Source organism: Pinus tabuliformis, chromosome 1_2, assembly GCF_031772625.1.
Source record: "Pinus tabuliformis cultivar Carrire ecotype Pingquan chromosome 1_2, CPIR1, whole genome shotgun sequence".
In the NCBI taxonomy this organism is placed as follows: Eukaryota; Viridiplantae; Streptophyta; class Pinopsida; order Pinales; family Pinaceae; genus Pinus; species Pinus tabuliformis.
In genome coordinates, this window is record NC_142298.1 from 206236999 (window position 1) to 206254133 (window position 17135).

Sequence of the window (17135 nt, forward strand, 5' to 3'; positions counted from 1 at the left end):
CCATATGAGTGGAACCTGGCATCTGTTGGGTTCCACTTGTAGAGGGTGTTATGTGAGTTGTCATACTTGGGACAAATGGGATAGCGGGATTCCACATTACCAGTGTTGTGATGACCATCGACTGGGGAAGTGGTAGAGGACCAACAATGTCTCTAAAATTCCACAACCCGTGAGTCGTCGACTGGATAGATGGGAAAGTTCCACCTACTAAAGAAGGAAGTAGAGGTACCATGGGAACCACGATAGTGTCCGTTGGATTTGTGAGCAGAGTGTTAAAGTGAGGAAGAAATCATTCTGTGAAGAAATCCTCCGGAAAACTGGAATCGTCGGTCGTCCACACAGATCATGTGTGAGATTTAGGAGACTGATTCCTCGAAGATGAGGAATCCGAGTCAGTGGAACTCGGTGTGTCTTCCACAATGAGTGGAGGAAGTCATAACAATCGTTTGGAGTGATGATGAGGGCCGAATGTAGCCAAGGTGACCATTAAGTTTTATCAAATAATTTTTAATGTGATATTCTTTAAAGTCTCAAAAATGATAGCACTTAGGTACCTAAAAATAAAAAATACACTAAATATATCAATCAGGAAATAGAGGGAATGTACTTCATCTAATAATCATCGATCACTAGAGATGAAACCCAGTCTCTCAAATGAATAACAGAGAAGGATGGCCAAATGTACGGTTATGGTTACTCTAGAGCTTTGCTCGAACCTCAGATTGGGGCTAAGTACTCTCGTGAAGATGAGCACCCTCCCAAAAACTGAAGACAGAGTAGATCCGTACGTGTTAGGTACCAAGACAGCGCGTCCCAATCACCTTGTGTAAGTAACTAGAAGTTTTGGCCACTAGAGATACCTCAAATCATAGACATTACCAGGGGGGACATGTCGTTGACAACATGCTGGGTGGGCAGGAAACTTGAGTCCCTGAATTAGTTCTGAAATCCCTGAAGGGACCCCCAGTACATAGAATGCCCAAAGGATTTGTAAGAGAAGGTAGGCTACCTTCAATTACAGTCCGATGTTGTCTCGTATTTTGCTCCATTGTTAGTGGAGTGGTCCTGGTAATATGAGTGCAGAGGATTTTTCACTCGTTAACGACACTAGTTTTGGTTTTCAACCTTGGGCAGTTCACTCACATGCTTATCCCAAGATCCTAACCTAGCTAATGTTGGTTTGCTCAAAAGAGTAATTAATTAATTTTAATGTAAATTTTAAGTGTACTTGATTATTTGTCTTTGGTAGGGGTGTTGACGTATGCATATGGTGAGACTCTTGACTCAATAAATCATGCAGAACAATGCTCTGATTTTTTTTTTCAATTTTTATGCAAACAAGTCTTATTATACATATTCATCTTTTCACATATTCATAGATTCGTCTGTGCATATAAAGCCATTCAACACTTGCATAACCAAAAGATTCTTTTCCCAATATTTCCTAAAAACTACTGAAAACCAAAATGAAGCAGATTACAACTATTTCGACAAAAGGATGAATACAATTTATCAGTCTTTCTTTCAAAAAAAATGTATTTTAAGATAGAAAAACTAAAATATTTTCCTAAAAATAAATTTTCAGGACACCAAATTTGTTAACATAATATAGTTACAGATCTTACTTTAGCCCATGAGAAAATCCCCCCCCCTTTTGGTCCACAGACTTCTCTAGAAATCATGGAAATGGGAGACTAATGATGTTTTAGTGTAAACAGAGAGTTAGTTGGTCCACTAATGCTCCCTGTACATAGGCATAGTGCTTTATAAAGCTCTGTTTAGCCTGGAAACCTGTGTTAGTGAGGGAAATAGCTCAAACAAAGGGCCTTTAGGATCAACTTCTGAGGAGAATGAAAACTAGTAGGATGTAACAAGATAGTTGGCGGATCAGCAAAGGATTTGAAGAAGTAGGGAGCTCTTAGAAGAAAGATAAGAACTAAGAGGAGTCTGGGTAAACTAGGAACTATATGTATAGTCCCCAGCGGAGTCGCCAATTCTGCTATGGGGTAAAATGCATAGTGTATGTAGAATGAAAACTACCCTCAAAAGCCTTCCCGGGACCTTTGATAGACTGTAACATTATCTGTAGAAGCTACCAAGTTATGCACATGTTCATCCATCAAACATAAATTGACAAGGTATGGAAAGAGGATCACCTTTAGCTCCTTCTAGATTTGTTTGGAGATCTCTATGCGGCAAGAAAAAATCCTTCAAGGCTGGCTCCAAGACAATTCCTGCACAAAGGACAAGGTAAACCAACCACAACATAAGCTCTTGAAAACTAATGTAAGAATGCACAATAAACATATATTAGTGTATAACTTAACTACTCATCTCAACAAGCATCAGAATGAACAAATCAATGAACAACAATACCGACACTATGGAGTAGGGAACACAACTGCAGTTTTGTATTTATAGTGGAAGAGTGATTACAACCATCCATTGTATCAGCCTTCCCTTGACCCTTCTTCCTCTCTCTCTCTCTCTCTTTCAGCTCACTTCTTCAAGTATATGAAAATTCACAACAGCTTATGGGCTATCCCTCCAAATGCTTTGACCCTTTTCACAATGGCCCTCTCATTGCTTATGTAGCAATCGAATTAGGGCTGCCAAGCTCCTCCTAGAGTTCATTAGGGCAAAAGCCATGAACTTGCCCTCTTTTCAGGATTTTTCCCATTTGCCTTCATTCTCAAATTGGACTTTCCCCAAATAATTTGATTTTTGGAGTTCCCTTGCTTTTCTTGAGAAAAATTAGGGATAAATATCTAGATATTTGTGAGCAGATTCGTTGGCTTGACCCACTGAACTTCCCTTAGTTTCACTAATTCTCCCCCTAGTCTAACAACTTGAGTTAGCAGGGTGACTAACACTCCTTTGTGCTTGGTAACAAGCTTTATAAAGTAGGTTAGCAGTGTGCAGAGAGCATTAGTGTGGAATCAAGGCCTGCAATTGTGGTCTTTGCTTCAGTCATCCTGTCTTTCACCTCTGAGTTGATGAGGAGGTCATTTTGTCCTATAAGAGTTCTACTCCATAAGCATAGTTCCATTTAAGTCATCGCACGGGTCACTCCTTCCATCATATTTCTCTATCAATCATACCTTTGGGTGACCAAACCACACCCTCATCATTCTTCTATATTCGTGCCATCCATAGAAGTTGTCTTTATGCATACCCCACCATCTTGTAGGCGTAGCGCGCAGCGCCATGTCCAAGGCTTGGAAGCGATGCTTCTCTGACACTTCCCTTTCAAATGCATCCAGAAACTTATCTACGTCAGTTAAACCATCATAGTAAGGCAGACTTCTTACCTCTGATGATACACATCTCATCGATTTGGTCATCATGTTACATCGTAGTGTAGGCACTTCATGCAATCTATTATGCCAGTGTTCCAATTCCTCATCTGAATTTGATGTGCAGGAGATGTCACGGTCCCATGCAATACGTCCATTAGCTGTTGGATTCACCTAGTCTTAATCTCACATCGTTATCTTATAAATCAGGTCCAAATCATTATCACTTTCGTAATCATGGACTGGTTCAGTGTAGCGCGTTCCTTCTACAAGGTCTAACAGTAGTATTACACAGAACGATTCTCTTTCAAATGACATCATCCACTTCTTCAAATTGATCACCCCATTCATGTCGATAGCCCAGTCAATCCTAAGGAGCGCAGGGTAGGGATTGTTATCATCCACAATCTCTATCACTTCAAAATCAGCCAATGTGCTCGTGCCTTCGATATAGACTATCACTCCCTGTAAACTTCCCATGGGGATGATCTTATGTTGATTTCCCATCCGTAACTGGATCAGAGACCACTGCAGTGCAGGTCTCCCCATTCTTTCCCATGTCTGTTTAGGAAAAACATTCACATCTGACCCGAGATCCAGAATAACTTGATCCATTTTTTACTCTCCTATTTGCACGGTGAGTTTCATCTCCCGCCCTGTTTTTGCCTTATGCCTACCATTTTTCCTGACCACGTGTGGTCCGTCATGAGTATTACCAACACATTTATTGACCAACTCCTATAATCACTTTACGACCTTTCTATCTCGAAGCTTCTTCATACATGTCTCCAAAAATGTAGTAAGCATGGATGGGTCCATTTCTCCAGACTTCTTATCCTGACTTCCTAAGGTAGAAGCCTCAGCAAAGCTTTTCTTTACATCCATAAATGTTTCCTTCGCGAGCTCCAGATCAAACCCAACCTCCTTTTCTTGAGCTTTGCAAACCCATTCACTCTCTTCAGGCCGCTTTCCCTTATCTTCACCAGTTGTCATTCCACTTTGCAGCACAATATTCACATTGGGCTCTTCCTCTTGGGGTTCAGCCCTCACCATCTGTAGGTTCTGGGTAGGTTGCTGAGGCTATGCCCCTTTTTCGTGTGTCTTAGCTAGTAATACAGAGTAGTCTTCTGTCACGTGGTCAAACTGAGTGCAGTATTTTCATGATAGGCACATCAGGTTCATTCATTCACATGCGTAATGTCCTACTCCCCCAAAGTTGTAGCAAATCACCTGTCCTCGACCTCTACTAGGTCCTCCTCCACCTCTGCCTTGCCCGCGCCCCTGGAATCCTCCACGCGTTTCCCCAGTGCCCTGATCTGGAGGTCGAGTTTCTACCTGCACTCTATATGTGGGAATTCTATCCATCACTAGCTCATAGCTATAGTAGTTATGCTCATCATGACGCATCGATTGATATAAGTTGCAGAAGAGTTGTTGTGGTGTCTGTACAAATTTCTGCAGCGGTTGAAAATTGTCTGTAACATGTTTTCTAGCTACCTGATAGACATCACACCATAGCATGGGCCCTTTACTTGGCCCTACTTGAACTTCCAGCCTCAAAGGCATCGGCCCTCCTACTACAAAAAATTTGCGAAGACTGGGTAGTGATATTTTTCATGCCCCTAACTTTTTCACTTCAGACACCAAACTTCTTCACGCACCTCTGGCCGAATTGCTCTATCCTTCTTCAAACTCTGAAACTCTAGGCAAAGGTTCTACAATTGCGCATGAATCTATTGAATGACAAAATCAACACCTTGCATTGGTGTCTCATGTAATCTCATTGCAATCTCCAGGGCTTCCACTTGGGTCCCAATCTTTTGATGTGATAAAGCAACCCTCAGATGAGGTAAGAGTGAAGCCACAAACCATTCACAGTGTTTCCCATCCGAAAGATTCATGTTAGCTTCATGGATCATGCACTTCAATCTCTAATCCAAATCCTAGGGTGTCTCGCTAGGCTTAATCACGATCTCCTTGAATCCCACAATTGATTGTGCTTCAAACTTAGGCCTACTGAATTACTTATTTAGCGCAGTCTAAATATCTTCTAATGAAGCCATCGATTATCAGTGTAGTACTTAATGTACCATGTCAGCGTACATTCCTATAAAGTAGTGACCAATGTTACTTTCTTCATTTGATCACTTGATATACCCTGAGCCTCCCATACAACCTTCACGACGAACTAAAACTTGTTTGGGTCCTCATTTCCCGAACCCTTGAAAACGAGCAACTTTACTGCATTCACCATATCGAATGGTGGCAATGGTGGTGGCGGTGTGGATGAAGGTGTATGTTATGGAGGTGAATGTGGAAGTGGGGTCGGTGGATGGGGTATTCGTAGGAATTATCTCCTTATTAACTAAAAAATGCTCTGTGGTGAAGCCTGTGTTGTTTCCTCATCATCACTCAGAGGAGGTTCGATCAACAGGCCTGTTCCCCCTCTATCCCTAAATATCTTTCCACTTCGTGTAGCTCCAAACATCAAGGTAACTGCATAACCTTCTTTTCACATAAGAGCATATTAATCCAAGTATTTAAAGACCTTAAATACTTACCTCGCAGTCCCTTGAAGAAGTGGCGCTCTGCTTCGTTGTAACTGACCGAAGTATCGACTATGAACTCTGTCATGAATCCTCCTATGATATGATCAAGCCAGTGATTGACAATGCGTGCATTGTTATCTTTCATGGCTTCCAATCTCTGCACTAACTCCAGGGTCCACACTATCTGACTGTCAAGCCTCCACCTTCCTTGTTCGTTTGCCAATTTCATGATCCACTCAATAATTCAACCAAGGAGGAACATAAGAAGATTTTGTGTGTCTTTGTGTATAGGTATCTATCCAACCATTGTTCTTTCGTTAATCGCAAATTTATGTTTTCTTGTGCCGCGAATTTGTGGATCTTTCTATCTAACCATTCTTCAATTTATTTCTTACTTGGATTCCAGTGATGCGACATCACACATCTATTTATGTAGATCCCTGTCCCGACAACAGAACCATTTATTGGCTTAGTGGGCCATGGCCCAGGTTCAACACTAATTTATCCAAACAAATCCCTACACTACTATCCCTTTCAGCATCAATCCACGGAGCAGGACTGAAGTCTCACCCGAAGTAGTATGGGAGGTTGCTAGAACCAAGTTTCTGCACCCAGAGATGGTAGTGATGTCATTTTATGCCCTAACTTTGTCTTCGTGCAGATTGATAAGCCTTTTAGGGCTTATCTATATACTTCTCTTAATTGACCTCTAGACCTTCGTGAAGGTCTATGACTGTCATTTGCGAACCCTAACTAGGTGAATAAACTACCTACACGCTTCTGTAATTACTCTTACTTCCGTATTTACCCAAATCAGCTTAAGTATCTGATAACTTCAATATGCATTAGTATGGTCTTTAGGTAAACAAATATTATTACTTATGTATAGATAATAATGTAAAACATATAGATTCGCACATAAATACAACATTAAAGTATGAAACCATTATTCAGCATAACATAACTGCATTTATTCATAACATAAGTAAATAGATCAAACATAGATAATTCCAGAGTAATCTTCTTTATTAGTACTTCAGATCTTCTTATAGACTCTAACTACCCTATGCACTCAACTATAGGGGCCCACGCACTCAGTTGCGGACTTCTACCCCACCCCTCTGCGCACATAGCTGTAGAGCCTTTCTTATGCTTCTAAAACTCTTTGATCTTAGCTCTTACTGACCCATAAATGACTATCCTCCCTTAGAATCTTCTAAGACTCTCCCTTTTATACAATCCCATGGTTTGTGCACCATGGGTGGATCTTCTAAAGCCGACACAAATTACATAAAAGAAGGGCAAAAACCCTTTATGACACTTTACATCTACGCACTCCGTGACCACAAATTGCAGACTTTACACTTTTCGTACAAAAACTTGGGATTTCTACCCCAAAACTTTGGCTTTTAACCCCAAAATTGACCCTAGGGGACCTTGTCCCAACAAATACCCTCTTCTAGAGAAACTTTAGTGAGTTTAGCCAAAGATAAATAAGTTGTATTATCATACACCAAAGTGCTCGAGATGCCAAACCTTGTAATTATAAACTACTCGATAAAGGATATTATTTGTTATGTTGTAACATTTTTTAAGGGAATGACCTCTACCCATCTAATAAAGTAATCAGTTGTTGTCAGGATGTACCTATGTTGCTTAGAGGAATTTTGGATTATTTCACCTATGACATTGAGACCCTAATACTCAAATGGTTTTTCAATAATAATGGGTTGCAATGGTAAGGATAATGTTTTATCCCTTCCTTCTATTGTTTGACAAACCCAACATTTGCGAACATACATATGCATGTCTTGTTAGGTCCCTATAATACTAGTGTATTCCATTATTACTATTGTAATTGTAGCCCCTTATTATTATTTTTGTGCCCCATAGAAGCCCACTATTGTTATTGTTGTGCCCTTACATTATTATTGTTATGTCGGCTTTAACTATATTGTGACCCCTTACACTCCTATATATAGAAAGGAGGTCTTCTCATTTGTATCATCGAGGAATTGTTTATTTGTGTAATGTAAAGGAGGTTTCACCCTCGAAGAGGTTGATTTTGAAGTCATTTCTCTATGTTTTCTTCTATTTTGTGAGTTGGTTGCATAATAATTGGTATCAGAGGTTTGGATTCTATGGTTTCTCTTCTTCAAACAGGTCATCATGGAAATTTCACTATAACTCTTTGTCTACAACGTTTCAGAAGCTAAAATTAAAACTCATTTGCACCGCAATGTTGATGAACCTCGGGTCCGAATTTGAGATCTTGTCTCTCTTTGTTTTCGGAGATATGATCCAAGGAATTTAGGGTTTTTGTGGGCTCTCGAATTATATATCAAACAAGTGACCTAGGGAAATTCGTCATAACATTCTCTGTGAGCATCAGTTTGAAATTTCGTAAAAAGTTAAAGAAATCGAACAAATTTTAGTTTTATGTGTATTAGTTTCAGGTCTGAAGGTCGCAATAGTAACATGTGGCACTTCGTACAAGTTCGCTCTAAAGAACTGTCTATAATCTGGTCATCATGGGAGATTTCGAAAAACCCTTTCTTGGAGAATCCAATCGTGATCAGACTTGTGGGGTTGGAACGAGGACTCAGAAGGCTACCATAGGACAAAATTTTGAGATCTTGTTGATTTGAAATTACAGAGATACAACAGATTCAATATTGAGCTCCTACAAAGCCAAAAAAGGTGTGTAGTCTTTTTAAAAAATTTCATAAGTTTGGTTTGAAAAATTTGTTTGAAGCAATTCAAAGGACATAGTATCATTAATTAATTCTCCGAAGAAAGAAAATGGAAACACCTAGTAAGCAAGCTAAAAAGTATAGCATGACTCATGAAGAAGAGGAAGAAATGCAACATGATATACCAAAATTACGAGACCAAGTGCAACAAATTTCACTCTTACAAAAATTAACAGAAGCTAAGATGGATGGTTTAAAGAAAGGCATGGAAGCTAAGATGGATGGTTTAAATAATGGCATGGAAGCTAAGATGGATGGTTTAAAGAATGGCATGGAAGCTAAGATGGATGGCATAGAAGCTAAGATGGATGGTTTAGAAGTAAACATTGAATATTTGAAGAAAGACATGGAAGGCTTGAAATGAGGTTTGTAAAAGTTGCTACAATAAATGCTTCCTAATGGCGAAAAGGTAGTAGAGGAAACTCATGATGAGAGAAAAAGGAATGTTAGTCATGATTTCATAGAATCTAACATTGAATTGAATACCCACCATGTTCCAAATATTGATATGAGGAAGTTTGATGGCAAGGATCTGGTAACATGGATACTACAAATGGAGCAATATTTTGATCTCCATAATGTGAAAAACACACAAAATGTATGCATTGTGACTTTATATTTGGAACCCAATCAGTTTTTATAGTATCAATGGCTTTTATCTTGTAAACAAATGTTCACTCGGGCAATTTTTACGGAAGAAATGATAGGACATTATGAGGATGCCAAAAGAAACACTTTTTTTAGCCAATTGATAAATCTAAAACAAAAAGGTTCAATGGTGGAGCACATTGAGGACTTCCAAAAATTGAATATAAGTGTAAAATATATTCTAGGGGAGCATAGGATTGATGTGTTCATAGGGACTTTAAAGGATAACATCCAACATTAGGTTTGCCTTTAGGAACCTGATTCATTGGGGAAGGCATTCAGGTTGGCGAGAAAAATTGAAAGAAAAATTATGGCAATAAGGAAGCCTACCAATCACAACTATAAATATGGAAGTGTTTTGATGAGCACCGGTATTGCAACAAGAATGCTGCAACTCCTAGGGCTACCAAATTTACTTTATCAACCCAAGGTTCGTACAAACTTGGAGGTGACAATGTTGTATACACAAGTAAAAGTGATGGTTTTTCCCTTTGTCACTGTTCAGCTGGCGCCAGACCATGAGGGTTTTTGAGGACAAATTTCTATGGATTAAAAAGAATTTTGATTACTGATGAGGAAAAGAGAAATCTACTCTAAGAGAAAGCTTGTCTACTGCAGTAAGGAAAAAGACTGAAATCAAGTGCTAAAAACACACCATTTTCTAACTAACTACTAAGAAACTATGCTTCAAAAAGAATGCTAAGTTAAAATGTATGTAATCCTGATGTCCTAAGCATGTAAATTCAAAACATCAAACATTCTACTACTGTGCATGTAAATGACTAAAATAAATTTGTTGTTCTTTTTGTCTTTTTAGGGAAAAGTGTGAAAGCTAATCTCTTTTGGTGATGTGGCATGTGGCTTAGGGATGCCAATGAATGGTTACAAGGTTGGGGAGACCATTAAGTGACCTTTTCTAGCTTCCTAGAGGCTTTTCTCTCAATTTGGCCTTAAAATAGGCCACTACAGGAAAACCTACAGGATGTCCTAAAAACCTACAGGATTCCCTGTATTTCAACAGGATACAACTGAGAACAAAATGATGGGTGTTGAGGGCGATGGAAGGATTATAGAAGGTGGTTTGTGGATGGAATGAAGCAAGGGAATACCTAGGATACTCATAACTCAAAACCAAGTTTGGGAGATGGTTAGATTTGCTCAACAAGCATGGATAAGCTTCCTTGTAAAACGATGAAATTTGTGAGGGTCTTAGTGAAGGCGAGGAATGATCATGGATGGATGAAGTTGGAAGGAGGTTGTTTACTATGAGATATATCTGTACTTTTGAAACAGCTACACTGCATCAAGAATTGAAATTTACCCAAAAATCATGTAAACAAGAAGAATTTCAATGATCTAGGGAAACAGAGTTTAATGAGCTAGATGTCTACTTCATGCATGAGGAAAAATTGCAGAATAAGATGGAATCATTGATGAGATCTAATGTAAGACTGAACATGGAAGAAATGATAACTAAATACTACTCTTGTAAACTAATCAAATGCTGGCTTAAGTACATAAACACAAAATTCTACGAGAAAGTAGAATTCTGTATTTTTGTGGCTGCATAAGAGCCCTTTCCTCAAATCATGATCCGTAAAGGAAGAAGTGAGGCCACAACACCTATTGATAGCCTTTTGATGTTCCTTTATCTCTTCTAAACTACTGTTGAAGTAAAGCACAAATGGAAGCAAACTAATCAAATCTACACTACTTGCAATTAAATAATTCTAAGGACAAGTTAACCATGAATCTATGAAATCAATCTAAGCATACAGAGACGAGAAGAGGAGCCTGTGCTTCTAGGGTTGGGCACTAACCCAAGAGCTTCAAAACTCTGAGTTAAGTCAGTGCTGGATCAAGAAAATTGCCATTCTCATTATCAAAACAGAAAATTACATAGAAATGTCTTCCACAAGTCTTGAACTCGAAAATGACTAGTGTTTTTACATCAAAAATTTGAATCCTAATGAGGCTCTAGGCCTCTTTATTTATACAACTGAAGTCTCCAATGACTTCCTTAAATCTAGGGAGGCTCGGCTCCCAAACTCGAGATAAAATAACTATTTGATTGTCACTTGCTTAACTGCATTTTGATCTCCATGACTAGGTTACTTGTACTCCGAGCTAGTGTGATTGATGGAAGAATATTCGAATTGGGGGAGTAAATGGGGAGGATTTAACTCCTACAATCTCTCTTCCTTGTCCCATTCTATTTTCAGCCCTTAATCTAGCCAAAATTCACTGATTTTCTCTCACAAACCTACATTTAATGCACATTAGTCAGAATATCTCACTTTGACTCATCTCATTAAACAAAATATTATCAAAATATGTAATAAATTGTGAGAAGAGTTGATTTGACTATGCTAGGAGGTGAATTAATGTCCATATATATACCTAATGATGAGGCTCATCATCACCCCCTACTGAAAGTGTTGCTCATCCTCTGAGCAACTCAATCAATATCCATGTCTTTCATAGCTCTAGTGGCCTCCCTAGAATCCCATGCTTCTGTTGTGGTTTCCTCTTCCTGTGTGTAGAATCATGCCATCCTTTCTATCTCCTCCCACTACTTTCTTCCTTCCTTCTAACATGCCTAAGTGTGGTGGTGGACTAAGTCTTAAGCCAATCCAATTGACTTTGAGTCTTTGGAGTGTTTGCCTGTACATGGGTGTCATGTTCAATGCTTCTCTCATTCTTTGAGGAGAGTGGTACTCCCTGATTTTCAAATTGTATGGCAACGTATTCCATATCCTTTGGAAAGCTTGCATGATGTCATCCCTTAACAGCTTGAACATATCCTGAAAATGTGTAATTTCTTTCTCTTGGGGAACAAGACACTTGGGTGCAAGTTGAGGATCATTTGCAATTAAATTATGTGTGTTGATGACATCCATTGGATTTTACTACTAAGATCTTATCATGAGAGGCTCTATTCATTCCCTTGCCATTATCTTGTTCATTTCTATAGCCCTTGCTTCCTCATGGTTCATCCATGATGCCAAAGCCATCAACAGTAAATCTCTTAGTTTTGCATTAGGGTCCCATACATTCAGATTTGTTAAGGCCATGTTATGTAGGTAAAACTCAGACATATTATCCCTATCCTCCAATGTGCTTTGATCACAAAGATGAATGAACTTTCTATAACCCTAGAATGTCATAGTGCCTCTCTGTGCTAGGGTCTTGATTTGGAACTCTAGCCACTATTCCTTAAGGTATAATGCATAGGACTTAGCTGGTTTCTTGCACTAGATCGCCTCTAAGGAGAGACTGGCCATGGATGCCAATTGATTCTCTCTTTCTTCCAGTTATCCTTTCAACCATGCATTTTTTGCCTCCAACTGAGCTTTCATTATGGCCTCTCCATCCCTCAGGTTGCTCAGTTCTCTGCCTATCTCTTTAAGCTTTTTCTCCATGTGGCATATGTCTTCCACTCCCTTGGACTTGGTAATATGTATCCATCTATGTTTTTTTTCTCTTTCTTTCTCAAGCTCAAAGAATAATGGGATGGAAATTTTTTTTGGTATGAACCTTCCCCCTTCAATAAATCTGTAGTAGGAGTCAAGGTTAGGTTGAGGACTAGGTTCCCTTAGCTCTAGATACTCCTTCTTTGTTTCTTGCTACATACACCCTTCCTTATCCAATTTCTAAGTTTCTTGTAGGTTTAGCAAAGTTTCCTGTAGGATTTCCTTTGCTTCTTGTAGGTCCTATTGTGTATCCAGTAGGATGTCTTTTCCCTTGGATGAGGTAGATCTAGTCACAAGCCTTCTCACATAAGTCATAGGACTTAGGGGAGGCTTTTCCTAAGGATCCTTATCCTTGTGTTTTCATAAGAGGAGCCATCTTCTCCTACTATTTAGGTGAGTCTTCAAATAACAATAGGAACCTTGGTGGGAGTTTGAGGTTTTCCTTGCCTTATTCTTGTACTTTTTCTTGTCCTAAAGTACAATGGAGTTTGTCTCTATCTTTTGCCTTTTTGATTTATATGGGTGCTAAGGGCAGTGAGGGAAGTTGTTGCCTCTTTCTCAATGGGTTCTGGAGACACCCTGGGTGACTCCTCCTTGTCTTCTGCCTCCTCTTTTCCATTCCACTTTTCATATTATTCTTTCTCCTCTTATTCTCCCTCTAGTTCCTCACCTTGTTCATCAGTTTCCTCCTTGGCATCTTCTTTTTTTTCTTCACCACTTTCCTTCTCTTTCTCTTGCTCTTCTTCCTCATTTATTTCCTCTTCATCCCTCTCTGCTTCTTCTTCATTTGTTTCAATTTCTTCTTCATCCCTTCCACTGGTAGTAGGGCTCTTGTCATATTGAAGGGCTTTTATATCCTCCTCTGTCTGCATGTCTCTGAAAATAACCCATGTGATAGGAATTCTAAGGTTTTGGAGGGCATCTTCTATTATGAGTATAATTATCCCATGATGGGCTTGCTATTGGTGGTTTCCTTTCTACACCTTCATGCTCATATCTATCACCGATTGAAGAAGGAAGTAGGTTATGCTGAGTCTATGGTGAGGAGGTGTATTTGCTCTAAACCTCAATTCTTCAAGAAGCCTAAAGTGGTATCCATATACCACACTATACCTACCTTCACATGAAATATGTTTTATAAGGTGGTAGCTTATTTCATTCCAGGGGTATGGTAGTCTTGCTCTTCTCACTCCATTCTTGCCTTACATGGCATCCTCTCCCTCCAGAAGGAATTTCTTCTTTGCAGTTTGGCTATTTCCCTTGTCCTCCTTTCTCCAAGTCACTCCTAAGGGAAGTGTGGTAATTTTGCATATGAGTTCAAGGGTGAGTTCTGTTAGTGTCGATATCTTCATCCCTCCGTCAAAGATCAAGTCCTCTTGTTGCATTGCATATTAGGTGTCCCGCCCAATCAGCTGCATTCCATTAGAAGCATGGATCATCTGACGGGAGTGGCTTGCTGTACATTTACCCTCATGTCTTTTACCTGCTGACCCATGTTTATTCCTCAAGATCATTTGCAATCACTTTTGTCATTAAAATTTCAAGATTCATTCTTTTACAGTTTCACTATCATTAGGTCTATGGTTTCATCAAATAGGTTTTCAAAATGTCCAATAATAGTCAGCAGGTACACGAGGAGGTTCCAGTACCAATAAATTTCATAAAAAATTTCTCAAAGATGTGTTTTTCCTCAAAACTCTCTTTTGGGGAAAAACAGAGTATTTTAGATTTTATTGTATTAATTCATGTATTTTTAATTCTCTTGTATGTAAAGTAGTTTAGAGGCAACCCTGGTCTCCTTCCCAAGCCTCAGTAGCTTCATCCCCTACAAAGAAAACAAAACACAAGTCATTTAGTTCATCACAAGCTCAAATAGAGTCAAAAGTTCAAAAAACAGAGTTGAAAAGTGAAATCACTTTGCAAACATTGTAAAAGTGGGTTTTATGAAACAAAAATTAAAAGCTCTTGGGTATAAATCATTTTTGTCAATTGAAAGACTCATTTGCATTCAAAGAACAAAGTGTGAGCAGAGCAAGGCCCTGTGTGAGAAAACAAGTGAAATTGGAGAGAAATTGTGCAAAATCAGAGGCGCGGCGCACACAACAGGCACAGCGCATAGGGCTGTGATTTCCAGTGCAAAATTGAATGGGCACGATGCACTCAAAGGGCGCGACGTGTTGGGTTTAAGGTGGCGCATAGAGCTGCCAAGCCTCTTTCACTTTAAAAACTTCCTCAAATCGCAAAAATGCCCAAAACCTGCAGTAAGCCAGTAAGTTTAACTCTCCGCTTGGTTGGTGAAGGCATTTTTCATGAAGTTTATGGTGGTTGTGTAAACAAGAATCAAACCCTACCTCTTGCATCTCTTAAGAAACTATTGCTTAGGGTTTGAAACTTATCATTTTGCTGCCAAATTTATTCTTCCACCTCTTCATTTTTCCACTCCCTCACTCATTTTCCCCGTTTATTTCCCCATTCCCTAACTCCCATATTCTCAAAAAATCATCTACCCCTATCTCCAATTCCTATTTCCTAAATCCTAACTACTAATCCCCAAACCCTAATTGTTGTCCCTAAAAATTACATATCATTCCCTAATCCCCTGATTCCCTAACAACACCCTGTCCTAACAGTCCCAAAATCCCTCATACTCTCTCCATCCATAGTCCCTCGTATACTTTTCCCTTGGTGGCAGAAAATGAAAAAATACCATCAATTTCCTGTTCTTCATCAAGAAAGCTCACTCACTAGCAGAAATGGAGTCTGATCCTTAATATGATCATGAAGAGGAGACACACAGTGACTCTCCAATAGAGGTACATGCACCAAGGAGGCCTCATAAGGGTGGAAAACACATATGTGAGGAACCTACTACCCTTGCTGAGCTACAGGCCTACCCTCTCGCCATGACATGTTTTCAGCACCAGTCCTACTATGAGTTCTGTGAGATGGTTGCTAGAGTCCAGTTTCACCATGAGTTGGCCCGTTTGTTTGTACTTCATTTACATGATGGTCAAGCCACTCTCACTAGTCTAACATTCACTTTAACACCAGAATCTATTTCTCTAGTGATTGGTATTCCTAATATTGGAGAGCAATGGAACAAAAGGTAGTAAATTGGCAGGCAACATTATGAACCATACATCAAGCTCGGTTATTTGAGACAACTCAGCAGAGTTTTTCCTTTTCAATACCTGAAAGATTCCTATGCTCCTTTGTTGAAACTGATAATGAAGTATTTCACCTGTGAGGGTTGGTTTTACTATTTATATGCCTATCATATCAGGTTGCTGATGCATTTTACCAGGGTGAGAATGATGAATCTCCCCTACTTCATGTGCCGAAATATTGAGAAGATGACCACCCTAGTACAACAAAAGACTCCTCAACAGCAGTTCAATAGTATTTACCATTTTGCTCTCATTAAGATTGTGGTTATCCATCAGCTTGGTTTGCAGGGCATCACTTGGGAGGATTTCATTTCTCATGAGTTCTTCACAGCTCCTCAGGGACCTCCAGAGGCTTTGCATGAGATAGGTGAACCTTCATATCAGCATGAGGGTCATGAGACACAAACCGCTAGTATGCTGGTGTTTGTCACCTATTAGAAGGGCACTAGACGGTTATTCGCAGCAGCAAAGCAAGTATTATCTCCACCCGGGGTGGAAGGGGCCTCACTTCCTTCATCAGCACAACAACTTTAGGGCAAGGGAAAGAGGCCAATACATGATGAGGGGTGAGCAGGAGACCGATTTCATTCTCATTCAGGAGGATGACACGGATTTGGGCCCACAAAGCTCAAATATCAAAGAAGTCATCAAAGAGCAATAGCTAGACATCAGGGCTTTGTTCCTCAACTTGGAAAGAGCCAAGTGGATAATAAAGTACCTGGAGCAAAGAAACAAGCAGCTTGAGGATTAGTAAGCGATTATGGAGTTGCAAAACATTCGGGAAAACCCCCAAGCTGCTAAAAGGAGGAAGGTGAAGCTCACATCACTTGAGCAAGAAATCAATGCAGATCAAGAATCATGGCTTGAAAGAGCTAATATCCACTTGGAGAGGAGGTTAGAGAAGGTCAACAAGGAGAAGGCATTGTTGCAGCACATGGCTTATCATTACATGGCAAGAAACAAAGTCTGCAAGGCAAGAATCATGAGCTTGAAGGCAAAATTGAAAAGGGCATTGAGGAGGCGAAAGGAGCAAGATAGAATTCAGATCTTGGCTGAGGCTTCCATGGCCCACCATAGCACTTGATGGAGAAGACTCAGCCCAAATTTCAAAAAATTTGGTGCACTTTTTTGCATTTTTGGAATTTTTGGCTCAAAAAACAGAATTTTCTACCTTATGCGCCGCGCCACCTGGCGCTCGCTTCTGATGGGAGCCTCCAAATGAAAAAAACTCAGAATTTTTGGATTTGGC